This window comes from Martes martes (genome assembly GCF_963455335.1).
Source record: "Martes martes genome assembly, chromosome: 4".
NCBI lineage: Eukaryota > Metazoa > Chordata > Mammalia > Carnivora > Mustelidae > Martes > Martes martes.
Window position 1 is genome coordinate 111,685,976 of NC_137891.1, and position 27,815 is coordinate 111,713,790.

The window sequence follows — 27,815 nt, forward strand, 5'->3', positions numbered from 1 at the left end:
TCTTTTATTATTTTTTTTTTTGCTAATTTCCTCCTTCTCATTTTCTATATTCTCTCTTTGTGAACTCTTAGTCAGCAGGATGTTGGAACTTCATTATTCTCCAGATTGAGTGTCCTTTTATCCCACTGATTATCTCTACAGCTTTCTTTTCTTTTCTTTTCCTTTCTTTTAATTTAGGTAGACTCCACACCCAGCATTGAGCCCAACTCAGGGCCAGAACTCAGGACCCTTAGATTAAGACCTGAGCTGGAATCAAGAGTCAGATGCTTCACTGAACCACCCAGGCACCCCATCTTTTCTATTACCTAATGTCCAAGACAGAGGTTCTCAACTGGGGAGGGGTGGAGGTGTTGGTTCTTCCCAGTCCAGCCATTTGGCAATGTCTGCTGATGCTTTTGGCTGTCATCACAGGGAAGGGGGACACGCATGAGCCCCTAGGGAGTAGAGGTCATGGAGGCTGCTACCATGTCACAATCACAGTCTCCCACAGCAAAGAATTGCCAATCTCAAATGTCAGTCATTCCAAGATTGAGAAATAGTGGACCAGGAGAATTACTCAGCTTTACCTCTGAAGTAGGTTTGTATTTCAAACATATTTTTGGCACAGGATGGCAGTGTGCAGTGGTTTAGCCCGGGAAAAAGTCTGCAGAAGCAGTGCCCATAGCAAACTGATGAGGCTACAACAGGCCAGTGATGAAGGGGAGCAAATCACTGATGATGATTCTGTTTCTTCCCCACAGATTGTCTAAAGCCACAGGGAAAATGGTGGGAAATTTACCATCACCACTACCAGAAAGAGCTATTTATGGCTTTGTTCTTTTCTTTCTTTTTTATAAAGATCTTATTTATTTATTTGACAGAGAGAGAGGTCACAAGTAGGCATAGAGGCAGGCAGAGAGAGAGGGGTAGGCAGGCTCCCTGCTGAGCAAAGAGCCCGATGGAGGGCTCGATCCCAGGAGACTGAGATCATGACCTGAGCCAAAGGCAGAGGCTTAACGCACTGAGCCACCCAGACGCCCCTTTGTTCTTTCCTTAAGCTCCCAATTTGGCTTCATACTATAGGTTGTGTGAGCTTTTATTCCTGAACCTTGGCTAAACTCCTTAGGCTTAACCTACTGGCCTCAAAAATATTGGGCGGTTGCACTGCCTGTCCACCTCCTCATTACTACAGCGATGAGTTATGTACTCTTATCTGGAATAAACATGATGAGTACCTCTTCACTCAACTCCGTTCATACAACCATAGATAACTATGCTAACTATGCTATCAACAGTAGAAGAAAGCCAGAAAGTAGAAGAGGCCATTCCAGCATTAAGAGATATTCCTATTAGTGAAGTAAACCAAATGTTCTTTCTTGCAGCCAAAGAACTTCGTGCTAAAAATGGAATTGTATGTAGACTAACATCAAACACTTATTTTAAGTTTTTTTTAAGTTTTTGATATAATAATTTTGACCATAATTATTTTGACTATCTCTCTTATTAATAATTGATACTGAAATATAAAAAGCTTCTCTTAAGTTCCATTAATCTTATAAATTTTCTCACATATTAGTTATTAATAGACAGAATAAATAAAATACTGCATTACCATTAAAAAATACACATCTTTCTTTCCCATTCTCTGATCAGACCTTTTGTTACAGGAACTGTCCATCAAAAGATAAACTCCCTTCTCCAGAAAAGAAACTGCATACTTCACAGAGGGATTGTATTAGTGGTAGTACGGGCAGTATGACACACATGAATGCACAATGGCTGTATGAGGGGCAAGAAGAGACCCAGTGGCATCCAAGAGCTTTGTAAACAACTTCAGGGCAATTCTCCTTCTTCAGGCTTGTACCTCACCCCTGCCTTCCGTGGTACGCTGACCGCCAAGTGCTAAGGCTCCTCAAAGCATTCGGATTAGCCCTTCTTCCACTTTGTCAAGTCAATTATTTCTACTCCATCCAACTTCTGGTTTCCAAAATTTACTGAAATCTCTCATCAACTGTGGACTTTTCTCCTCTTTTCTTTTTCCTTCTGGATTATATCTTGTAAACTTCTTTCTACACTATCTACACAATGAGTCCCACTTTGCAAAAAATAAGGATAAACAAAATAAAATTTAAATAACAGAAAGGGATCCAGAACAGAGAAAGGGAAAAATGTCCATCTATTTTTCTTAAATTTCTAAATTGTTTTTTAATTGTGCCAAAATATTTTCATGAATTTTTAAAAAATTTTACAGATTAGTAGAAATTGATATTAACACTCAATAGTTTATGTTCATAAATTTTTCTGTTCTACATGCTGGGCCCATAAATTTTTCTGTTTTATAATCTTATTTATTCCTTTCTTTTCTTTTTTATTGAAGCACAGTTGATACACAATGTTACATTAGTTTCAGACATACAACACAGTGATTCAACAACTTTATACATTATGCTACGCTCACCATAAGTGTAGTTACCGTCTGTCACCAAATGACACTATTACAATACCTTTGGTTATATCCCTTATGATTTTCATTTCATAACATTCATTCAATTCACCTTTCATTGCCGTGACTTATTCATTCCATAACTGGAAGCCTGTATCTCCCACTCCTCTTCACCCATTTTGCCCGCCCCCACCTCTGGCAACCATCAGTTTGTTCTCTGTGTTTGTGGATCTGGTTTTGCTTTGTTTGGCTGGTTGGTTTTTTAGATTTCACGTGTAAGTGAAATCATATGGTATTTGTCTTTATCTGACTTATTTCACTAAGCCTAATACCCTCTGGTCCAACCATGTTGTCACAAATGGCAAAATCTCATTCTTTTTTATGACTAAGTGATATTCCACATCTTCTTTATCCATTCATTTATCAGAGGACATTCAGGTTGCTTCCTTATTTTGGTTACTTTAAATAATGCTGCAATAATATATTTATAACTTTTAAGCCAGTTTGTTGAATATCCTCCCAGATACTTTTCCACGTATACTTGCATATACTTTGATTTTTTTAAAACAATAACAAAAAGGACTAAAACATACACATTAGTTTGTAATTGCTCAGACTATTCCATTCAAAGGATGTGCCATAATGTATTTTACCAATTCATTACTGCTAAATATTTATAGACCTTACTGTTGGACCAAATTTTCAGTTTTCCAGGTAGAGCAAAGCAGTAACGTCTAACTAGAAATTAATTCTAAAATTCAAAGCTAGTATAGATTGAATGGGGAAATACTGGAGGGTTCCTGCTCGTATCAAGAGGAAAACAAGGGGATACCCACCCTCCCACTGCTAATACAGAGATACTTGCAGTATCAGTCAAGGGAACTAATGAAAGAGAGAAGGTAAAAACATAACTATTGGGAAAAAAGAGTACGCAGTTGTCATTTTTTGTGGATTGTATGATTATATGCCTGGAAAACCCAAGAAAATCAACTGAGAAAATATATAAACAATAGAAAATTAAGTATGGAAACAGGATACAAAATTAATTTATGATAATTTTTGAAATATATGTAAATGTGTATATATGTGTGTGTATATATAAATACATACATATATGCACCTGTGTTTATTTGTACACACACACAATACCCCCTTATAAAATAAAAGAAAGAAAAGACTCCACTTACAATTACAGCAAAAAATGTAAAGTGCCTAGGAATAAATTTAATAAGAAATACGCAAAGCTTGTATGAGGAAAACTTTAACATGTTCCTGCAGAATCTATAAGTAGACTTGAATAAATGAAAAGACGGACCATGCTTTTAGGTAGGAAAAGTCAATGTATGTCAATTTCCCCTAAATTTTAATTTTTAAATTTATTGCAATCTTAATGAAAATACCAAGAGGCTATTTTCTGGAATAGGACAAGCTGATTCTAAAGCTTGTAAGAAAAAGTAAACAAATAAGAATAGCCAGTAAAACTCTTCTGAAAAGGAAGAACAGCTTTCTATATATTTAAACAAAAATTATAGAAACTCAATAATGAAACATTCTGGGATTGCCATTTGAATAGTCTAATGGAATTGAATAGAAAAACCAGAAATAGGTCCAAATAAGTGGCATCTCAAATCAGTGAGATAAGATGGACTTTTTAATAAATGGGCATCATCTGGAAAAAATTAAGTTAAATCTATATCTCATATTGCATGAGATAAATTCCAAATGGGTCAAATATTAAAAGTATGAACACTCAAATGTACTATAAGAAAATATGGCTGAATTCTCTTCTTACTTTGGAATGGGAAGGTCTTTCTAACTATGATTCAAAATCTGGAAGGTACAAAATATTAATAAATCTAACTAAGAATAAAAAACCATTATGAGGTTAAAAAATAACAAGAATAACATATACAAAGTTGAAACACAAATTACAAACTGGGAAAAAGAAGATCTGGTGCTCAAATCACAGGTAAAGGGCTAATCTCCTTAATAAATAATAAGTTTCTAGAAATTGAGGAGAAAAAGACCAGTCAAGAGGAAAACAAAGGGCATTAACAGACAAGTAACAGAAAAAGAAATATAAAAATGACCTGTACACATTATAAATGGCCCTCATTCATATAAGATATGTAAAATAAAATTAACCAACCTCATCCCAGAGATAGATTGTTATTCTATTTTCCCACTACTCTAACTTTGGAGCATTTACTTCTCACTACATTCTCTTCAGATTGGCACTACCCACCATCACTTTGGGGAAAAGTGGGAAATTTATGAAGCTGTGTCTTTTTTTTTTAAATTCTAGATCCCAAACACTTCATTAACAAGGCAGATAGACCTTAACTGAGTAACAGTAGTGTATTATCGCTTATCAAAATAAAATTTATGCTTGATGTTTTGAAACATGAAAAACCCATGTATCATGATGAAAATCAGAATATATTCCCTACCCTATTCCTATGAACAAGTATGTTTTTTAAAAAATAAAGTCGATAGTTGAATAATACATAAGCTGTTCCCATAGGCCTTATAGTGAAATATAATTTTAGAACTTAGAAATATTCCTTAGTATAAACATCTTCTACCCCATCCATCCTCTGACAAATATATTCAATTCCAAATCAAATTTCTGTAGTGATGTAAATTTGCTACTTCATTGGTCACATATGTTCACATGCACTACTCATATGATCTATCCTAAAAATTACTAAAAAGAGAAAAACAAGAGAAATTTTCATGAAACTATTTTTAATATATATATTATCCCCCTTACATGTCCCAATCAAATTGATTTCTTAATGTCATTACGATAATTTTTCATACAATATAGTATTATTATAATGAATCCACCACCATACATGTAAATCATGTTCATCATTAAGTTCCTGTTTTTAGACACTCTATATACAAAGTTAAAAGCATCAAGAAAATGTATATCTGCATTCAGATCTCCCACTTAATCTTGAGGTCTGTGTTCTTTTCCTTTTGGTAAAAACAACACATTTTTGCCCTCTAGCAAGGAAGTTTTTAAAAATTGCCATCTCTTTTCAGAATACTTTTATTATACTTTACAATATACTAAGAATTTTTTTTATTTTAAGAAGAAGTTTTAATTAAAAAGAAATCATCTTGTCGAATTGTATTTTCCACAAGGAAAGGAATGGTTCTAGTCCCAGATTTTAAAATTCTCATTGGTAGAAAATACAACATAAAAAACAATGTTTGAAAGACTGTTACAATTAAATATCTTCAAACTTTGTCAAATATGTTTCACAACAACATGTGGCATTTCCCCAAATGCTAACATAATGTTTAATAACCAAAAAGTAGGAAGAAATGGATTGTGGGGTAAGGAAAATGTTTACCATTAGTACCGATTACTATAACATATTAGAAACTATAATAGCAATAACGAAAAGATGATCAGGATATTTAACTTAATCACTGAATGCGCCCCTCAAAAACATAAATCAAGCATTTCACAAAAATACTATATACACCAAATTGAAAGGAAATGTCCAATTTTTTTGGCATAAAAATTATTTCTTTTGATGTAAATAGGAAACTTGCTTTACTCCCTAAATATTTAGATCTAAGCTAAAGTCTTCAGAATTTGGACCTTTGGCAATAACCAGTTTGCAGACAGAATACTACCTGCAGTGGCTCTCAATCTCTCCACGAGGCTACAGGACCCTCCAACAACCGAGTCCCCTCTGACTCCATTCCTGCCCCACAAAAGCATTCCCCGTCTGTATCGGAGCAACCACCACCATCTAGTCTCTTTTGCTCCAGGCTTGTTCCTGCAACTTCTAATTTACCTCCATTATAATCATCAGGAAGAAAATACTAAATATTTTCTGAATTTAGAAAAAAATAAGACCATGTCTTCATCCCAAGTCCAGCAGGGTTCTGGACAAGTACCTCATTATCAAAGCCCAGCACCAAAGGAAAAGGCAACATTATGGTCCATTAGAGTCCAGAGCACAACTAAGAGTCTCACAACTGTGTTCTAGGACTTCAAATACTAAAGATATCTGGAATTTCAGTGGCTTGGGGACAGAGTGTCTATCTTGTATTTCTTTGCACCTAACGCCGGACCCTGCCAAGGTCACGTGCTCTGCATGTATTCTCCCTCACATATCATCCCCCCTTTCCTCAGTTGCCAAGGAATTCCTTTTGGAATTCAAAGCTCTACAGCTCAGGGAGAGTCATAACTGATAATCTATATCTACACAGAGAAAGAGCAAAAGAATGATATACTTCCCCTCATTTTTATCCTGAGCAATTCCCCAAAGGTAATAAAAGGCAATCAAGTGATTTAAAGAACTGCTTTGCCTTTCCTTTTAGAGCTTCTACAGAGGAACCAACCTCTGGTTTGCAGAGGATGCCCTGTACCTGTACCAGTTTAAAAACTATCCGGATTTGGCTTTTAGCAGTTTTTAAAGCACACAGTATTCTACTGGTACAGAAAGCGAAAGTAGTCCCCTGAGGTATGAGTGTAGAGGTGAGAGGAATTCAATTTCACTTCACTGCCTTAATCTAAATTATCAATTCTTTCAACAAGGAACGCCCATTATAAGAGCATTGCAGGGGGTGGTAGTTAGGACACCTGGGTGGCTCTGGTCATGATCCTGGGTGGGAAGCCTGCTTCTCCCTCTCCCACTCCCCCTGCTTATATTCCCTCTCTCATCTCTCGCTGTGTCTCTCTCTGTCAAATAATTTTTTTTTAAATCTTAAAAAAAAAAAAAAGAGCATCAGGGGATACTGCATGAACAACTGCATGAATTCTGATCACTAGTTATACAAGAAATTCTTGAGAAATAAGTAACTATAACCAACAGTTAAAAACACCAGCTGTTTATATTCAACATTTGTTATATTGATTTGGAAGGTGGAGGGGACAAACAAATAGAGCTAAAGTTCAAAACCACTTGTCTTCTAAACAATGTAGATGTGGGTTTTGTTCTTTTTTGTTTTGTAGATCTACCCTTCTTCAGTGTGCAATGACATTACAACAAGAAAAACCAATCATTCTTTGAATTTGGAAATCAGTATAAAAATACAAAGCGTTAACTCACTGACATCCCTGTCATCACTTCATCATCCTGAACCCAGAACTCAGCCCTTCCACTAGTTTCCATAGAAAATGATCTCCAAGAAGTTTGTGATTTTTCCCCCCGAATTTACCTAAAATTAAGGAGTTCCTGGGGAGTAGGTTGGCCTCCTGCAGCTCTGTGTTCTTCTTTCTCTTCTTCCTTACCTGGAACTTTGAGGAGCATCTTCTGTTGCTTAAACTCCTTGGAGTTCCATTGCTTGCCTCAAGTAGCTCTTCCAAACAAATGCAGCACTATCCCTAAAATAAGTCCTGGGAAACACATTCTTCAACTTGACCCCCTCCTTTGCTCTCATTTCTCAATAAGCTCTTGCATTCTCCTAGCCCTTGACTTCTTATCTCTAAGTTTTGATGATTCTTTGCACCCAATGATACATGGGCTTTTCTGCTTTAGTTCTGAGCTCTAAAGTCCGCAGCTAACTTTGCTCAATTCACTTCCACCCACTCCAGGCAATGACCTCATCCAATTTGGACGCCCTCTCAGCTTTGACTTACCTCTGTCCTCCCTATTCTCCCAAACACTAACGTGCATCTACTATCAATTCAACTTACACAATATCTGTCTAACACTTTCTTTCTTGAGCTCCAGATTTTTATTACCAATATCCTATCATGTGTTCCAGGTTCATCAAATGCAATAAAATAGAACTCATCATCACCCCTCCTCCCCATACTCTTTTTTTTCACTTTTCTCAGAGTCATCATGCCTCTAATCACCAAAACCCAGAAACCTCAATTTTCCTAGATTCTCCCCACATGCTTAGCCCTCTGTACCCATGTAGGCACCAAATTCTGTCAATTGTACTTGCTGAAGATCTTGCATATATTTACCTCCTCTACCCTTCCTCTTTTACTCCCCAAGTTTAGGCCTATATATCTTCCCAGCTTCCCAGATAATCTCTGATGTCTCTGGCAACTTCTGTCTTTGAGCCTTTGCATACCAGGATAATAACTTCTCTTCCCATCTTCTCCCAGTGCTTAGTACCACATGTTTCACACACAACAGACCCTAAATAAATATTCATTAGTTAGGGAAGAGATTTCAAATCCTTTTGATCTCACATCTTTCCTTTCCTTGGCATTCAGAGATTGCCTCTATCTCTCCAACCTCATGCTTCTTCAGGATTCTTCTAACTTACAGTAGATTATTTTCTTATTCCTTCATTTTTGGTCAAAGCTTTCTATTATTCTTTATTGTCTATTAAATAAATGAATGGCATGGAAGTCTTCCATTTTAGCTCAAACCTACCTTTCTAGCCTCATGGTTCATATTCTCCCTCTCACGTTCTTTGCTCAGTCCAGCTAAACCAAGTCACTAGCCATCCCCCAAAAATGATGTGGATTTTCCTGACTCCTCGCTTTTGCCCATGCTCCTTCCAACACATAGAATGTCTTTCCCTCCTCTCTTTCCCTGTCAAAAGTATTCCTTGTTGTTGTTGTTTTTTTAGCTTTTCTTTTTTTTTTTTTTTTTTTTTTTTGATAGAGATCACAAGTAGGCAGAGCAGCAGTCAGGGAGTGGGTGGAGGGAAGCAGGCTCCCCACTGAGCTGAGAGCCTGATGTGGGACTCGATCCCAGGACCCTGAGATCATGACCCAAGCCGAAGGCAGAGGCTTAACCCATTGAGCCACCCAGGCACCCCAAAAGTATTCCTAGTCTTAAGACACACTTTCTTCACAAAACTTACAGATTCCTCCAGACAGAATTCCTCTCTACCTCTTCTCTCTTTCTTTGAAACTTAGTTTATAATTTGCTTTGTACAAGTGTTTTTTCTTCTACCAAAAAAGTTGTTCAAAGCAGTGTTTTTCAGACCACCTGGAACAGAATAACTGGAGTCTTGTTAAAAAACAAAAACCCTCCCAAATCAGAGTTTCGGGAAGGAGAACTAAGAATGCTGCAGTCTGAAAGCAAGTTCACCAGGAGAGTACACAATGAAGCTGGACACCTTGGAGTTGCAGAAATGGGCCTTGAAGTCAGTCAGACTAGAAGATGCATTCTAATTACGTGTCTGATAAAAGTTAATTCTCAGGAGACGCTAACACAACTATGAGTTTGATACAGATAGAAAAGAAAAAAAAAGTTGAAGATTTTACTTAACTCATTCAGTGAGGTAACCAGGCAGATGTCATAACCTGTTCAGAAGAGAATCTGAAAGAAACACATTCATAGAGGGTTGTAAAATGGCTCAGACATGACGAAAGGCTACCACAAGGTAATCCAGAAGGATGTGCAATAGCTCAAAGACAATGAAAAGAGTCAGAGGACCTCAGAAACACCCTTTAGGCAATGCAGAGTGTTCTACTGAGACATAAGAATTTTTTCTATACCTATTGCTAGCCATGTGACTTTGAGTATGTTGCTTAAGTTCCCTGAGCCTCTGTTACTTTTCCTGTAAAACAAGATTTCATAATTTAAAAAAAAAATCTTCACGGGATAATGCTTACCTAATACCGCTCTTGTGAGAATTGAGTTAAGGAGCACCAAGCACTCAGGACGATGCTGACTTTTATCATACTCGATAAACATGACATAGTAGTACTCGTACCAGGAGTCGTGCTACCCCTAACTAGAAGTTTCTTGACCCTTTCTTGTTTCCTAATGAATGTATTCATTCAGTCAATCAGCCAACGTGCATAAAATACCTATTCATGCTAGGTTTGGGTGGACAATAAAATGGGCCCTGTCATCAGCAAGACCAGGCTAGCCAAGGAGAGGAGAACCTAGGTCAGTAATTATATGGGATACAATAAGTGAAAATAAGAGTAGGTGAGCACAATTGACAACATGGCTAACCATGTGTGGAATGTATAGAATGCTTATAGAAAAGCATTATCAAGGGGAATGTAAGCTTAATCTTGAAGGAAGAGTAGGAAATCACTAAGCACAGTGTGCTAACAAGTATCATGCTAGATCATCATATATGTTAACCTTATTTAACTCACATAAGAGCCATACAATAATAGCTCACTCTAATTGAGTACTTACTATGTGTCAGGTGCTATTTAAAATAACCATCACTATTTTATGAAGAAAAAAATCCTGAGGCTTAGAGAAATCAAGTAAACTTTCCTAAGATGATATAGCCAGTGAGTGGCAAAGCCATAATTATTGCCAGATAACCTCTTTCCCAAGTGTAGGAAATCACCTCAATTTACTAATTGAAGAATTAAAACCTAAAGAGATGAAGATATCTCCCAGAGAAACTGATTAGAAATAGCGTCCCTGGTTTTAAAGGCCAGGCAAATGAGAAGGAAGAATACTCCAGAAAGAGGGAGAACATACGAAACTCTGGAAGCATGGAGGAGGTTAGCATGGCTCCAGGAACCAGATGTTTGGAACTCAGTATGCATTTATGGAAAGCGCAATCAGAGTTAAAGCCCCTGGGGGCACCTGGGGGGTTTAGTCAGTGAAGCAGCTGCCTTCAGCTCAGGTCATGATCTCAAGGTCCTGAGGTTGAGTTCCACATTGTGCTCCCTGCTCAGTGGGGAGTCTGCTTCTCCCTCTCCCTCTGCTGCTCCCCCTGCTTGTGCTCTCTTGCTCGTGCTCTCCCTCAAATAAATAAATAAAATCTTAAAAAAAAAAAAGTTAAAGCCACTAAAGTAAGGCAGGGACTGTGAGAAAGAAATTATACCATACTAACTATTGCAGATCCCGCTCAGGAAGATATAAAAACTATGACAGATTTTAAGCAAGGGAACAAGATCAAAGGTTTAGAAACTGGAGGCAAGGCAAACAGTTATGAGACAGCAAAGACTAATATTATTGAGATCAAGAGTTTTGAACTCCAGCAACCTGCCACTTATCATAACCTCAGGAAAGAGAACCTCTTTGAGCCAGAGTCTCCTCATCTGTCAAATGAGTATAATAATAGGGTCGCCACAAGGCTTAAATGAAAGAAGGTAGGTAAGCACCTGCTAAGGTGCTCCGGTCTCACAGGCATTCAATAAATGATGGTGGTCATATTAACAGTAGTTTATTGCTAGTTTTGTTGTGATGCAAATACACTGAGACATAGTTTAGATCTTCTTGAAGGAAGAACATGTTAAATACTCTTTTACCTCAGTTGTTTGATTTGATCAGACATAGTAGATTGATCTGTTCAGACACAGTAGACTGATATAGACAGCAAAGTCCCAGGAACACAAAAAGAACCAGATTTCAGGAATGGCATGAGGTTAAGGGTTCAGTTTATCAAACATTTCTTATGTCCCTACCATGTGTGTTTAACACTGTATTAAGTGGTCCATATCTAAAAATAGGTAAGACGCAATCTCTTTTCACAAGGAGCCATCAGTCTACAATATTTTGGTTGATTTCCTTACCCTTGTTGCCTGGCCTCCTCTCTTATTTACAACCTCACCCTCCCCAATGTCTGATATTTATACTGCTCTTGTAGAAATGATCTTGGTTTCCCTACTTGGTCACCTGCCCTTCTCCCCACCTTGGACTACTTCCTTTCCTGGCTACTCCAGCTGGACATGTCAGATTATACCTGTTTGATCCAAACCTATTCTCACTACCCTGCTTTGAAGACATCTTGCTCCTACAGTGAAGTTAAACCAATTTTCTCAACAGCTGGTACTAGAATTCTTTTCAGAGGAAAACACCTCGATGAGTCATTATGAATAGAGGGTATGATTGAAGAATGAGATTATAAAAGACAAAATGTTCTACTTCAGAAATTCACCTGGGGGTATGGAAGAAATGGGAAGAGAAGAGAAGAGAAAGAGAAAAGAGATGGAAGACAGAGGAACTTCATTGTATACCTAAAATCCTTTTTAAAATGTATAATGCTCTATCTTATTTGCACTTCTTTGACTCCCCTCATGTCTTCCAAATCTTTAGTAAGCCTTCCATAATCCCCAAGCCTCCACACCTACCCACAAACACATACACAATGTGAGTAGGTTGGGGGGGGGGAGGGGTAAGTGAAGAAATCATGAAGCCAAGTGCCACTGCTAGAAGACAGAAGAAGTAGAATGGAGACAGCACACCCAGAACAAACACACAGCCCATCACTGAACCCAACAACAGGAGCAGGGCCCAAGGTAATGCTAAAATCATAGATGTCTGGGAAATCGGCAGAACATATAAGCAGGTACTGTGCTTTATTTAAAAGTTGTGTAATAGGGGCCTGAACCAACCTTAACTAGTTAAAAAGCAAAACAGATTCTCTCAGCTGATACCTGGGTCATGATTTCTTCAGTGTCTTTGATGATTTTGCACCAACTCCGTAGGTCTGCTTTTCCAACGTACCTATTGCCTTCCTCAAAGGTGGCCACCACTGTCTTACCCAGTTACTGCAACAGTCTCCTTGGGATCAGCAAACATTTTTTTTCTCTCTCTTTTAAAAAAAAATAGTATTTATTTATTTAAATAGAACAACTAGGGTAGCGGGGGGAGAGGAAGAGAGAGAGAAATGTCAAGCTGGTTCCATGCTCTGCACAGAGCCCAACTTGGGGCTTGATTCCAGGACCCCAACATCATGACCTGAGCCAAAATCAAGAGTGTGAAACTTAACTGACTGAGCCACCCAGGAGCCCCAGCAGACATCTTCTTAAAGGGCTGGATAGGCAGTTACTCCATTCTGCACTGAAGGCCTGGAAGCAGCTATAGACAATATGTAAATGAATGGGTTTGGTTGTGTTCCAATAAAACTTTAAAAATCAGGTGGTGGACTTTCTGTCCTGCCCCTTCTGTTCTCCACATTATAGAGTCCTCTTTCAGAATGTCACTCCTCCGTATAAACATCTGTTTGTCTTCCCATTAACCTTAGGATAAAGTCCAAATTCCTTTACAAAGTAAATAAATTTCACACCATTATTTCCTCTCTAGCCATTTCTGGATTCAAACTCAATTTTCAGCACTACTGAACTGCTTTAAATTCCCCCAGGTTCCTGGTTCTCTTTTCCTTCCATTCATTTATATATGCTGTTCTTTGGCCTGGAATCTTCCTCTCTTCCCCCACTCCCCTGATTAGTTAATTCCTACTCATCTAAATTTCAAGTTTCACATTAAGTCTAACTTCCTCCAGGAAGATTTCCTTGATCCCTAAATTCTCACAAAGTGCTGAAGTTACTGGTTTGTCTGAATCTCCTGTTAGCTTGAAGCTCTGTGAGGACAGGAAACTTGTCTGCCACTCACCATTGCATTCCAAGGTTCTCAGTAAGTAACTGGATCCTTGACTGATAAGGTAAGAAAAAAACCAACCTCAAAATGAAGGGGACCCTCAAAGGCTAATTGGTGACACATAAGCTGACATTTGTTTGAACTGTTCCCTTGAATCCCAGATCTGCTCCTAAAGCATTTTCTGCTCTGCTGATATAGCCTGCGGAGAAGTTTAGGAAATAGACATTACATCGTCCACACTTCCTGATGTGGGAACTGAAGTCCTGAAGGGTTTCACTTCTGCCTTGGTTTCCAGACTTCATCTATTTACCCTCTCCTTGACATCTGATCTCTTACCTCATTCCTGTTAGCTGTCTTGCATACAGTGTACTTTATATCTGGTAATTATCCTTGCAGAGAAATCTTGGCTTGCCTTTCTGACCAATACTCACATTTCAGATATCATATAGGGGGCATATTCTATATGCCAGGCTCATGGGGCTTCCTCTATAAGCCAGGCCTACGGGACTTAATCATTCAGTCCTCAGGCTAGCCTCATAATGATGTTCTCAGAGGTTTACTTTTATTATTTCCACTCTACCATTGACAAAAGGAAGATCCAAAGAGAGTAAGTAACTTACAAAAGAAAATGGCAGACCTGGGACAGAAGGGAGGAAAGTCTGACTGCTAAACTAAAGTTTCTGAGCTCATACTACTTTCCAGTTCCTCTGGGACCACGTCTGCTTCCTTCTGTGAGTGCTGTTCCTGTCTAAGCCCTGAAGTCTTCTGCAACACTCCTGCATGTCTTATCCTGAATCTCACCGACAGTGTAGCTATAGCTGCTTTCAAGGCCGTCATAATCACTGTTACTTCTACAGCATGGTCACTGTGCTTGTCCCTGTTTATGTATGACCTCATTTAACCCTAACATGAAAGATAAGGTTAGCTCTGTTTTATGGAGATGGAAGCAGAGGCACAAAGAGGTAAAATAATGTATCTAAGGTCACATAATTAGCAATGGGAGAACCTAGGATTTACACCTAAACACTTCGACTCCACAACCTGTATTCCTAAGCAAGAAGAGAATACACAGGGAGGTAAAAGAGAGCTCCTCGGGCCTCACAGGATGACATGAAAAGTATGGGGGAGGTTGAATGATTTGGACTTTAATCACCCCAGATATGAGATCATTAAATAAGGCTGTCTAAGTCATTGCTGCCTAAAACAAACTACCACAAAACTTCATGGCTTAAAACAATAATTATTTACTAGCTAACAATGCTGTGGGTCAACACTTTGGCCTGGACTTGGTTGAGAAACTTGCTGGTTTTGCCTGAGCTCACTCATCTGGTGACAGTCAGCTGTGGCAGCTTGGCAGGAGCTCAATGGTCCAGGATGGCTTCTCCAGGGTAAAGGCCAGCTTCACGGGCATGCGACGTGTGCAAAGTTTATTGTTCTGCTATTCCTGTCTCCTTAAGATTAACTCCTGAGATTCTGAATAATTACGAAACAGGGGGCTACTGGGCCTTGTAAGTTACATTGCCAGTCATGCTGGTGGTTGAGGCTGGATGCCAGCCGGGCACCTTTCTCCACATAGCCTCTCATCCTCGAAGAGGCTAGCCCATGTTTCTTCCCATGATGACAGAAGCTTTCCAAGAGAGTGATAGCAAAGGCTTCTTCAGCTCTGGGCTCACAATTCCCACATCATCACTTCTGCTGCATTTTACTGATCAAAGCAAGTCACAAAGCAAGCCCAGATACTAGGAGATGGAGATCCAAAGTCCACTCCTTGATGGGAAGAACAGAAAAGTCACAGTGCAAGAGGGCAGGTATGGTGCGGGTGGGCCCAGTTTGTGACTATTAATTGCATAGAGTAGGTACTTGTTGAAGTAAAAAGAACTTCAGTCTTGGACATGTTATGATTAAGATTTCTCCTATGGTCAGTCCATGCAAAGGTATCCAAAACAGCTGACCCTTGAACAGCATGGGGGTTAGGGACATGAACCCCCATGCAGTCAAAAATCTGCATATAAATTTTGATTCCCCAAAAACCGAACTACTAATAGCCTATTGTTAACTGAAAGCCTTACCCATAAACAGTTGATTAGCACATATTTTGTACATTATATGTATTATATACTGTAATCTTATAATAAAGTAAGCTAGAGGGTAAAAAATGTTAAGAAAATTGTAAGAGAAGAGAAGAAGAGAAACTATGTTTACAGTACTGTATTGTAAAAAAATCTGCATATAAGTGGACCCATACATATTGTTCAAGTGTTAACTGTATTTGGATAATATAGGTCTAGAACATAAAAGAGAATCCTGGTCGGACATACAAATTTGAGAGCTGTCAACATGCAGGTAGATAAGTTTCTGAATAAATAAATCAGAACCTTCAGGAAGACTACATTAATTAAGGCAAAGATAAACAAAGAGATTCACTCAATCCTTCAGACTACCCAACTGTTTTGTTTTGTTTTGTTTTGTTTTCAGACTACCCAACTGTTTGAGTGCTCTCTTCTTCCCATGTATCTCAACCTCTCTCTCTAAGAGACTATCTGTGGGCCTATCCAGTTTCTGTAGCCAGCTCAAAGCCAGTATATCTGGGGAAAGTACAGCCTTCTCTGTTATGTCTAGATATGGCTACATATAGTCCAATTATTATAAACTAAAAAGAAGTTACTTGATGCCCACACTCAACCCAATATGCAATGGTAGAGCAGGAATACAATTAACCACAATAAAAACTTCCATTTCTAAAAGGACAGGATGGGAAACATGCAACAACTAGCAGTCCTTCATAGTTTTCTTTCTAGGAAGAAATTCCTGCCTTGGCCATGGAAGAAATTTCCTGATTAACCCATCTGGATGTGTTTGGGTATACCCACAGTACCCCTAGGTTTACACACTTTGGGAGATTCCTCCTTGTCCATTATCTTCCAGGTTCAAAATTTAAGTGAAAATTGGGAGAGTATGCTTTCCTGGAAATGGCTTGAGGACACAATGATTGGCTTTTGCAGTTTGCAGGTCAGATTCCTGGTTTCTTTAGCAGTATAATTTCCTCAAAATCTTTGTAGGCTGCGACAGAAACTATACCCAAAGTTCTTTTCTGGACCAAGCTCTTAAACTTTCTTATTCTCTAATATCTATGCTTTACTCCTTTCTCTTCTCATAGTTTTAATGGTGGCTACTTTTAGGTAATCTTTAAAAACTAAGTGAGGGTAACACCGCTAATCTGACCTTTGCTCCAAGGCTAGATCTCTTCGGCTGAGGAATCTTAATGGATGGGCTTTAAGTGTCTGAAAAACAGTCTTCTCCTATTTGGACCATAGAAATAATTGGATTTTCTAACCCTGTGAGGCCCCAATTTTCTATACACTCTATTTTCTTCCATCTTTCCTTGCAAACCCATCATTTCTTATGTGAGCTCATTTCTTTCCTGAAAAACCTTCCTAAACTAGCCAACGAGCAACAATTAAATTCATACTCTGGTTCTTTCCAAATGCTTCCCGTAAAATTCAGTGATATAAGAAACATGATCAGTCTTCCAAATTGAGGTGAGATTGTTACCAAACATCTTGCAATGGCACTACAAGAATGACTAGTTTCCCAGCCTGCAAGAGTCCATTCCTTGCTGGCAATGGTCTGACCACTTAGGTAATGCTATACGTTTTAAGACTTTGTTAGAAGTCCCCCATTTCCAGGTATCAATTTTGTATTAGAGTAAAGGCTAACTCGCTGTAACTGAGATCCCAGAAAGCAGTGGAATTGGAAGTAAAGAAATGAAAAATGAAAATAAAGAAGACAAAAGCGTTTTTCCCTCTCACATAATAGCTGGGCCAAGACTGACAGGGCACTCTGTTTGATGAGGTCATTCAGGACCCAGATTCCTTCTGTCTCATTGTCCCACCCTCTCCTAGGATGTCTTCCTCATCTCCACAGTTACAGATGGTCACAGACACATCCATAAAGGAGATGGCAAGCAGAGCAAGACAAGCTGTCTTCTTTTGCAAAGGTAAGGCCAAAGTTGTACTCACTGCTTCTAGTTACAGTGCAAGAATGTCCCCACAAAATCATACCTAGCTGTAAAGGAGGGCAAGGAGTCTCTGGCTGAGCAAACATGCACCAGAGGGAAGAGAACAGATGTGACAGTGGCAGCCATTCATCTGCCACAAGAAGTAAGAAGAAAAGATTCCCCAGGTTAAGAATCCTCAGAGATAGAAAGACCAAAATGGGGTAAATAAGGATTTTGTTTCTTAGAGGGAAAGAGAATGGCAGTATGAAAAAGAATACAAGAAAGGGAAAATCTAGCTGGTGGCTACCTAAGTTTCCACTTTATTATTTCTAGCACTTTTTTTAAAGATTTACTTATTTATTTATTTATTTACTTATTTATTTGACAGATAGAGATCACAAGTAGGCAGAGAGGCAGAGAGAGAGAGAGGAGGAAGCAGGCTCCCCGCCGAGCAGAGAGCCCGATACGGGGCTCGATCCCAGGACCCTGGGATCATGGCCTGAGCCGAAGGCAGAGGCTTTAACCCACTGAGCCACCCAGATGCCCCATATTTCTAGCATTTTCTAAATATATTTTATAAGTTTATTTTTTTTTTAAGGGAAGTAGAAAGAGAAAGAAAAACTAAGAAGAATATCAAGACAGAATAATAGTGATGTGAGGAGAACCAGAAGAAAACAGAGTAATGAAAGTCAATGGGAGAAAAAATTTCACTTGCCTGAGAGAAGACAAGAGAGGTTAGGAAAGGAAATGCTCTTTGGACTTGAAAATCTAGAGGTTACTGGTGAATAACTACAGGAGAAGCTAGAATGCAGCAAATTAAGAGGCGAAAATGAACAAAGAAAAATGAGATAGCAAGCTTTTTTTTTTAAAGATTTTATTTATTTATTTGACACAGAGAGAGAAAACACAAGTGGCAGAGAGTCAGGCACAGAGAGAGGGGGAAGCAGGCTCCCTGCTGAGCAGAGAGCTCAATGCGGGCCTCGATCCCAGTACCCTGAGATCATGACCTGAGCCAAAGGTAGAGGCTTAACTCACTGAGCCACCCAGGTTCCCCTGGACTAGTCTCTTTTAAGAACACTGAGTTTTTAGGAAAAAAGAGATAAGATGGTAACTAGTTATGACTAGCTCTACTTGCAAGTAGACTAAGATGAGAACCAGCCTCCAGGGACCAAGTTGGGGTATCAGGTTCTAGAGACTAGAGTGGCCCAGTTCTAGCTGCCCAGCATATGTATCATGTGTAACTTGAACAGCTGGCAGAGCAGAGTGCTCTGCACGTTAGGCTGGTCAAGTTCTCCCAAAGTTGGGAACCACTCTTGGATATGGTGGTTGCATCCTATAGTCATGGGGTCTTGGGGTCTCCAGAGACAGTGCCTCTACCTACCTCCAGTCTCAAAGTCAGTAATTGCACTTCTGCGTGGATAGATGGCTTGTTCATGGGACAATCAGGGATCCAAGCTGGGTGTGGAAATGAAGGACCCAAAATACCTCAGCACAGCTGGAGTTGGGGCAAAACCCCTCCTCTTTAAAATATCAAAGGAGGGGGGCAATAAATCCATGAATATGAATGGACAAAAGGGACATGAAGCAGCAACAGTAAAACATAAACTTTGGGCATTTTTGTTTGGCAGATTAAACTGAAAATAGGACTCCCTGCCATCCCAAACTCCCATAAAAAGAGACCCAGAATTATCAAAGTCTAATTAAAGTTGGTGCTGTTTCTTTAAAGTGCCAGAGAAAGTAGCAATATTTGTTCCAATACTATAAGGCCAAAATCCTTTTAAGAAAAGGAATATTTCATGGAGAAAGGATTGGATTGGATTGTCTCTGAGGAAAATAATTGCTGTTGCAACACGTGCTTATATTTTAGATGGCACAGAGATCACTGTGGTGGGAAGACTGAACAACTACTGGGAGATTTACCTTCACCCTTCCTTAGTCATGAGACTTAAGCCCATTATCCTCTGGAGTCCCAAATGACTGAAGGGGAAAAATGCTCATTCAGATTAAGTCTGAGGCATTGGAATATGGAAAAAGAAACCAGGGATAAAGTATCCTTTGGTGGGAAGTGGTTGAATATTTCTGAAGGATGAGAGGGATGACAAGACCAAGAGACTAAGAAAAAATGCAACAAAATGGGGAGGAGGCATCTGAAAGTTCCTTTCTTGGGCAGTTTGTTAGATCTTTTCAGAAAGTTATTACAGAACCATATGTGGTGGCTGACAGGGAAGATTGGCTAAGATAGAGCAAACTTAATGTATCCCCTTTATTTGCAAGTTTTATCAGAGGAAAGCTCTGTTTCCTTTTGCAGGAACAAGTCAGGTCAGCACAAATTCAACCAAGCTCTTAAACACTCAGACACTCTTTGGGTCGGCATATTATAGAGGTATCCTTTACGCATAGGACAATATTATTCTAGGGCAAGGTCTGTGTCAGTCAATACCTATTTCTGTAGTGTTGAGAGGGCCACACTTCCTTATCACGCTGAGAGGAACCTCCATATGTTAGGAGTCCACCAAGAACTGGCTGCCTGGCTACCTGCTCAGATGACAACCTCTCAACACCTGAAATAGAACTTTGCTCCGTGCTCACCAGAAGGCTTCAAGAAATAGCCCAATTGCGTAAGATAGACTGGGAATGGAAAAACACTCTGGCAAAAGCATAAAGGTGTGGTTAAAGACTAGAGTGCCATTTTCATGTGGTTGGGCTGTGCCTGGCTGGTAGTTTAAAGGAGTTATGCTGACCCACACTGATCGAGGGAGGGTTTTATTGATTCTGCTTTATTTTTTAATGGGGGAGACTTGAGCATTACAGGCTAAGGATAAAGACATGGCGAGAGTCAGTGGTTAGAGTGGTTAGAGATTCAGGAAAGAAAGGGCATAATTAATGGAGGACACTGACCATTAGAGGTTTTGTTCAGTGTACAGCTTCTGTTCAGAAAGGAAAATTCAGAGATTCTTTCAAATTTCTAAGTTAAGATGCAGGCATTCCACAGTTCCCTAGGTAAATATTCATCAAGTATTACAAAGTGGTAAGACTTTTTCAGGTTCATGTAAGTTGTCTATTAACTTACTCCAAAACAAATATAACCAGCAAAGATCCCACTGGAGTACTGGTATGGAGAAGGGAAGCTTAAGTCTGGGAAATAGCTAAGTCATTTGAGCTTTCTATCAAAAAGTGTCGTTGGTAAATTAACAAGCCTGTCTATAAGCCTGTCATTGAGAAGGGATTCACAATAAATAGTGCACCTAATGTTGATGAAAGATGAACAAGACATTAAATCAAGCTTGGAGATGCAGACAAGAAACCAGGTAAAGGGCACAGCAAGAGTTATTTACCTGTTGTGGTGAAATGTATTCATATACTATGTACACAATAGCTGCAAGAGAAAAATAACACTAACCTTTAAGTAGCACATCTGCATATTTCGTTCTTCTTATCCTCTTCTTCTTAATGTTTTCTGCAGTAAGTACCCTCCCTAGGTAACATCACCATATTCCTGAGGCCACTAGACGGCCACAGTATATCCACAGGAAGTCAAATTAAAGAAGCAGCAGCAGTGATGAGTTAGCGCGGTAAAGCCTCAACTTCCTCACCTACAAAATGGGGATAATAATAGTACTTAAGTTCATAGGAGGCTGTGAGAGGTGGTTGAGAAAGTTAATAAATGCCTACTGAATGGTAGTCTGCATGTATTATCATGCATCCGAAATTCACAGGAACAGTGTATAGTCTGATAAGAGAGAAGGTATCATCAGTGTGTTTCTACCAAGGACAAAGAGCTCTGTGGCAGCAAAAAAGGATTTGGCAAAGACAGGGTAGAAAGGGCAGGTGTACAGTGAGGAAAAGACAGACCTGATACGCATGCCAGGCAGAGGCTTTGCAGGGAGGGAGGGTTGGGATGAGAAGAAAATTAATTATCAAGATTCAAAGACAAGCAATGTTTAGTGAAGAAACACAATTGTTTCTGACTTTATAGGTCTAAAACTGAAAATATGGTAACTGAAAATTAAAGGAGCCATTATTGTTGTGGTTGTCATTAATAAACAGCATGACGTGGTGTGATACCATGACAGTCTGGGAATTTTTTTTTTAAGATTTTATTTATTTATTTGTCAGAGAAAGAGCACAAGCAGAGGGAACAGCGGGCAGAGGGAGAGGCAGGCTTCCTGTTGAGCAAGGAGCCTGATGCAGGACTCAATCCCAAGACCCCAGGATCATGACCTGAGCCCAGGGCAGACGCCCATCTGACTAAGCCACCCAGGCGTCCCCGGGAATGTATTTTTAAATAAGATTGCAATGTCTTGCTAAGGTTGGAACTGATAAGGCAGTTTGTATGTATACAGAGCTGGAGCTGAGTTTATAAATATCTGGAAAGATGTACCTGAGATAAATGAACATAAAGTAAGAGAATAAAGTTAGTGTGTCTAGTAATTGCTCTGTAAACAAGGCATGAATCAGGAGTGATTATATACAGAGAGACAGACATGTCTATTTAATCTAGTATCCTTTCAGAATGCACTTGGATAAAAAGCTAGAAAACAGAAAAGCAATTCTTAACTGGATAATGAAAAAGCCTTTTTTTTTTTTTTTTTTTTTTGGTAGGCTCTACACCCAACACGGAGCTTGAACTCACAACCCGTAGATCAAGAGTCACATGCTCTACCGACTAAGCCAGGCAAGTGCCCCTGAAAAGGTCACTTTTTAAAAATCCTTTGCATCCTAGTTAGCTCTAATTTTATAAAGGAAAAGTCAGTCATAGTAAAGTATATTTCTATCTTCCTTTCTTTAATATATAGCACAACAGCTGGTATAAGTATATGATAAATTCTTTTGATGATACTGTAGAAGGGAAGAGTATGAGCCTTTTGGAATCCTGATTGCCAATCCCTGGCTTTGTGACCTAGAGCAAATGATCTCTCTGTACCTTAATATCTTCATTTGTAAAAATGGGATCGTTACAATGTCTACCTCATTAGGGTTATTATGGAAATTAGTTAATTCAGTTCTAAGTGCCTGGCATACTAGTAAGTACACAGTCAATGCCAATTAAATATTAACAATGGCCTTAGCCTTCAAGGGTTAGCATTCAAGGAATCCTAGCAAGTGGCTTTATCCAGGAAAAGGTTGCAACTTAAACATCTATTAGTATATCTGATAAGGAAAAAAGAAGTCTTGTCTATAGTTTTGGCTTGTACTGGGACAATTTGTGTCACCTTTCCTACACCTTCCAGAAGATCTTTAATGATAAGGCATACAAACATGAGAACTGGTAGCCACAGTTCTGTCTATGGCCCAGACTAAGAACTCCCTTCCAGCTTTACCTTGTCACGGGCACACATAATGCTGACCAAAGTGGTGTTCCTGGCTCTTGAAGAGCTTCAGTCTTTATCTGTACTTTACTACCTTCGTTAAGACTGAAGATTGTTGACCTCTGTTAGGAAGGTGCCTACATGCCAGGGTCCCTAGTGGCCCACACTCCAAGACAGCCCATGAAAGCAAGGGTTGGGTGGCTTTTCTCTAGGAGGCCCTGTTAAGAGGTATGCAATTCACATAGTCAGGCTCATTGTTGAGTCACTGCTAGGGTATTAACTGTTACTGCCTTACCACTGTACACCAGGACCTACCCCAGTGAGCTGTACATACTAGGTACTCATAGAGTTGAACTGAAATGAACTGAGAGGCTGCCCTCATCCCTATTTATTCCAAGCCCCTGAAGCCTCCCAGACTAGCAATTATCATCCTGATTCTTATCTCCATGGTTACTTTTAAAATCCCCTAATCCGACCCAACTCTCATTCCTCACCATCCTTCAAACCCTTTCACGACACACTTTGGATCTCCTATTCTGTTACCTGCAAACCTCCCCTGTATCTTCAACTTCATTTTGAATGATTTCTCTACTTCCCTGCAGAAGCTGAAGACTTGCTCCTCAATAGGTCTCTCAAATGGAGGCCATTTGTTTCTCACATAACCACAGGAGATGGGGAAACTCTTGGTCCACATCCCTGCTTCCAAACTATTTCTCCTTCTTTCAAAAACTCCAGCTCCTTTGAAGTTCTTGTCATGCAGTTGTACCACCCCAACAGGATATAGATGGCACACTTGTATTAAGTTGAGGATGATTTAATAAAGGGGTGATTTGCAGAGGTATGAACAAGAGAAGGAAGGCACAAGGGATAGTGCAGTCACTGAGGGCTAGTAACAGTGGAACTGTCATCACCCCTTGGCCTGAAGAAGTAAGGAAAGGGAGCTCTGGGGCCCAGGAGAAAGAGATGTAGAAGCCATGCTGAAGAGCAGAGATTCCCTCTCCCCCATTTCAGGAACGCAGCGTCCCTACGTCAGATCTGCTGAGGCTCCCCATTGGCCAAATTCAGCCAGAACCAGACAGCAAGGAAACTGCTGATTGAATCCATAAGTTTCAGGTCCCATGGCTGAATGGCGTAGAGAAGAGTGAATCTTGAGGAACTAATGGAAGATATCCTGCTTTTGCCTCAAGTTCTTTTTGGTTGCTATCATCTTTCAAACTCTTACTTTTTGAAAACTTGAGCTCATCTTCCTCTCCACCCCTTAGTGACTCTGGCATCCATGTGGGTGGCCCGGGTATCTTTTTCATCCATTCTTACAGTTATGCCCTAAAAACTACTATCAGTAATAACACAATATTGACTTCAAGCATCCCACCCTCTGACCACCACCTCTTATCTCTAAAGTTCAGTGGCTCTAGTTCTTTCATTGCAATTTTTCAACCTTCTTTAGGCTTCCAATCCCGACCTTAAATTCTGCCACTACTCATCCACTCTCCTACTATGTCCAGAGAAAGTTCCGTGGACCTTGCTCCCTTAAGAAGAATCTTATCACACTAATGCAGTCACCTGTCAAAAATCAAACTTTGGTTAAAGCCAACTATTTGCCTTTTCCAGTGGGGAAAAAGACATAAAATTATGCTGACTGATTTTTCTCTCTAAATTTATTATCACAAGCTTCAAATGGGCATTCCAATCTGCCCAGAAATCCTACACCAATCCTGATGAATATGCCAATTACTTTTCAAGATGATTATTTCCTAACTTCTCCTAGAGCCTCTCACACTCTGTATCCTGTATCTCCACAGCCTCATCTATTCACCACCAATTGTGTAAGCCTCCCAGTACCTGCATTATACCTCTGCCTTATATCCTGTTACCATGGGATAAGGGTCCCCCCTATCAAAGCCCAACCCCTCCACTTGTGCTGTATATTCCAACCCTCTTCATCTTTTGAAGAACTTTGTTCCTACCCTTGTTCCTTTTCTCTCCTGCATCAATTTTCTTCCACTGGAACATTATAAAATTCAAATGAATATGTCCAGTAACTCCCATCTTAAAAAGTAAGTTTCCTCAATTCCAAATTCTCCTTCATTTCTCACCTAATTTCTCCATTCCCCTTCAAAGAAAAAACTGAAATAGTTGTCTATAGACACTGCTTTCCTTCATCTCCCATTCTCTCTTCTTCTCATTTCCAACTGCCTTCTACAACCATGATTCAATGCTGCTCTTGCTTAGATCCTCAGTGACAAATGTGTTTTCAAGTCATCTGATCCCAGCTATGATCAGCATGTGATATAGCTGACTGCACTCCCACTCTTGAATCATTTTCCACTCTTAGTTTTTATGGACACTGCTCTTTCCTGATTTTCCTTCTATCTCCCCAGCTTTCCCTTCTCTATCTTCCTTACTGGCTAAATCTCCTTTATCAGGCCTCTAAATGTTAATGACCCCATATTCTTCTCAATCCTGAGCTCTCCAATGTAGCTGACACTAGCCACATGTGTGTACTTTAATTTAAAATAATTTAAATGAAGTAAGATTAAGATTCAGTTCCTCAATCGCACTAGCCACATTTGAAGTGTGCAATGGGCACATATAGAGAGTAAGCAACATGAACATAAAATCTTCCCATTGTTGAAGAAAGTTCTATTGCACAGGACTGACCTAGACTCCCTCCCTAGGTGATCTTACTCAGTCTCATGGATTTCAGTGCCACGTATATGTTGACTTCTAAATTTATACCTCTAATTCTGACCCAAGCTTCAGATTTGTGCATGAAACTACCTATTTGACATAATCACTTGGATGTCTAACAGGCTACTCAAACTAACAACCAAAATAGAACACTTCATTTTCATCGTCTCCTCCCCTGTGTCTACCCACAAAAGCTTTTCTCTTCCTGTCCACCTATTCTCAGCAAATGACACCATCCAACCAGTTTCGAAGCCAAAATTCTAGGAGCCGTCTTGATTCACAATATCTAATCCTTCAACAAGATTTAATAACTCTAGCCATAAAATATATCTGAAATCTTCTCAAATGGTCTTCTACTTACACTATCATCTTTCTAGTCTAAGTTTCTTGTCTGGGCTATTGTCCTATCCATACAAGTTCCCCTGTACCTAGATCCAGCACATAGCAGGTGCTCATTAAATATGTTGAAAAAATTAACAGGCACAATCCTACTGAATAGTGTAAAATAATCTTTACTTTTTTTAATATTCATGAATAATAGATATTTGCCACAGAAGCTTTAGAAAATAGATTTTAAAAGATAATACACATCACTTTCCAGACAGACTTTACTTACAGTTGGCTATGGCTCAATATCATTACTCATTTTGTCAATTACTAATACATTTTTCATGCTTTCAAAGCACTAATTTACTTCCATGCATCTGTAATCTATGTGGTCAGTGCAATTTACTCCCCAAGAGAAATTTTAGTTCCTACTTCTTGTCATTCAGCCTTGCCTTTCTTGATTAATCCAGTACAGCTTCTTGACCTCTTGATTATCTACACATTTTGTGCCTGTCACAGACCAGCAGACACTGATTTTGTTCAGGAGTTCCCAACTTTGTTCCTGTCCCTGCCTGCCACCCAGCTCCTCTCTGCACTCAACTTCCTTGTCAGAAACACCCAACAGTTTGACCCTAGCCTTAATTCAAAATAACTCAAGCAATAATTCCAAACAATATCTGCTACTCCTCCCTCTTTGATTAGCTGTGTTTACTGGCAGCCCTAAATGCTCCATCATCCTCATTCATTCCAGCTGCATACCAATGGGGTCAAGCTGATATTTCCTACAGATACCGGTAATTACAGAAGTGAGGTGATGGGGTAAAGGAGAATGCAAGCGTGTCTTCTGAGACCTGCAGTCTAGTAATTATTAATATGCTTGACATCTGCATTACCTGTGTCAGGTTACAAAGCCATCTGGGCACAATATTTTCACAGCAATCCAAACGCTATTATTTGCCTAGCCAACAATCATCTCTCCTCTACCATCCTCTCCAACTTCCTTCCCTCCAAGAGACCACTGTGTTCAGTACCCACCCTTCATCAAATAGCCAGATACAACACGTAGCTATATGCCATGCTCCACCCTACGCCAGCCAGCTTTTATGAGTTAGTAAGTGATATAAATATGGCCAGAGAGTGTGAAAGAAAGTCTGTGACGAGTTCAGGAAAAAGTTTCCTCACCCTTAAAAAGAAAGACCCAACGACAAGATAATGTCCTTTTTTGGTTCTGGAAATTTCCCCATCTGGATGTAATTTCTGAGACACTAACATCTTCTTTGAAGTATGAGGGGGAGATTCTTAGGTTAAAGCCATTGCTGGGAATGGCAGAGTGGGCAGATGAAAGAAAACTACATCCTTTGTAATATACTTAAGTTGTTTTTTTAAACTGTGCCAGAGGCCCTACCTCTGGACTTTGAACTATGTATTTATAAGCCCAGGGGATTCTGATTTCATCAAAATTTGAGGCACTAACTTCTAAGCATGCAACTATAAACTTTCTCCACTTCCTCGCTGAAAAATCTTATGCAAACTATTTTACTTTTATAGAATCCGTGTTTTTATCCTTAAAGAGGGAAGTAATATTCACCTTTTGGCCTTATTGTGAGGGTGTAGGGTTAAGAGGATTTGATCGGAAGACTGAATATGGGAAGCGCTATGAAATCCATCAGCCAGAAAATGATGCTACCAAATCCTAATTGTTTTCCTGACTGCTGGTAGACATTGACACACTGGTTAGCTAACCTGATCCCAGGTCTCTCCCGAGAGACTGCATTTTAAAAGACACTTCTAGGCTCTAGGCAAGTGTGATAATCAAGTAAGCCTGAAAT

General features: G+C 39.4%; 1 protein-coding gene and 1 pseudogene across 5 annotated transcripts in view; one reads left to right on the forward strand and one right to left on the reverse strand.

Moving 5' to 3' along the window:
* The window catches only part of LOC308340832 (TLC domain-containing protein 4-like), a 112,851-nt gene that overhangs the window by 83,997 nt on the left and 1,039 nt on the right, over window positions 1-27,815 (reverse strand). Inside the window, exon 1 of one of the 4 annotated variants that reach the window (XM_080800244.1) lies at window positions 7,610-7,933. The exons of 1 other annotated variant lie outside the window; for it this stretch is intronic. The gene's annotated coding sequence lies outside the window, so the exon portion shown is untranslated. Of the gene's footprint in view, window positions 1-7,609; window positions 7,941-21,059; window positions 21,264-27,815 lie in introns of those variants that run through there. 2 more of the 4 variants (XM_080800239.1, XM_080800238.1) reach the window with 2 other exon arrangements.
* LOC308341664 (phosphatidylinositol N-acetylglucosaminyltransferase subunit P-like) lies at window positions 745-27,683 on the forward strand (annotated as a pseudogene). The gene is made up of 5 exons: window positions 745-813; window positions 1,024-1,390; window positions 7,404-7,473; window positions 9,321-9,505; window positions 27,558-27,683. The product of its transcript is annotated as a phosphatidylinositol N-acetylglucosaminyltransferase subunit P-like (transcript).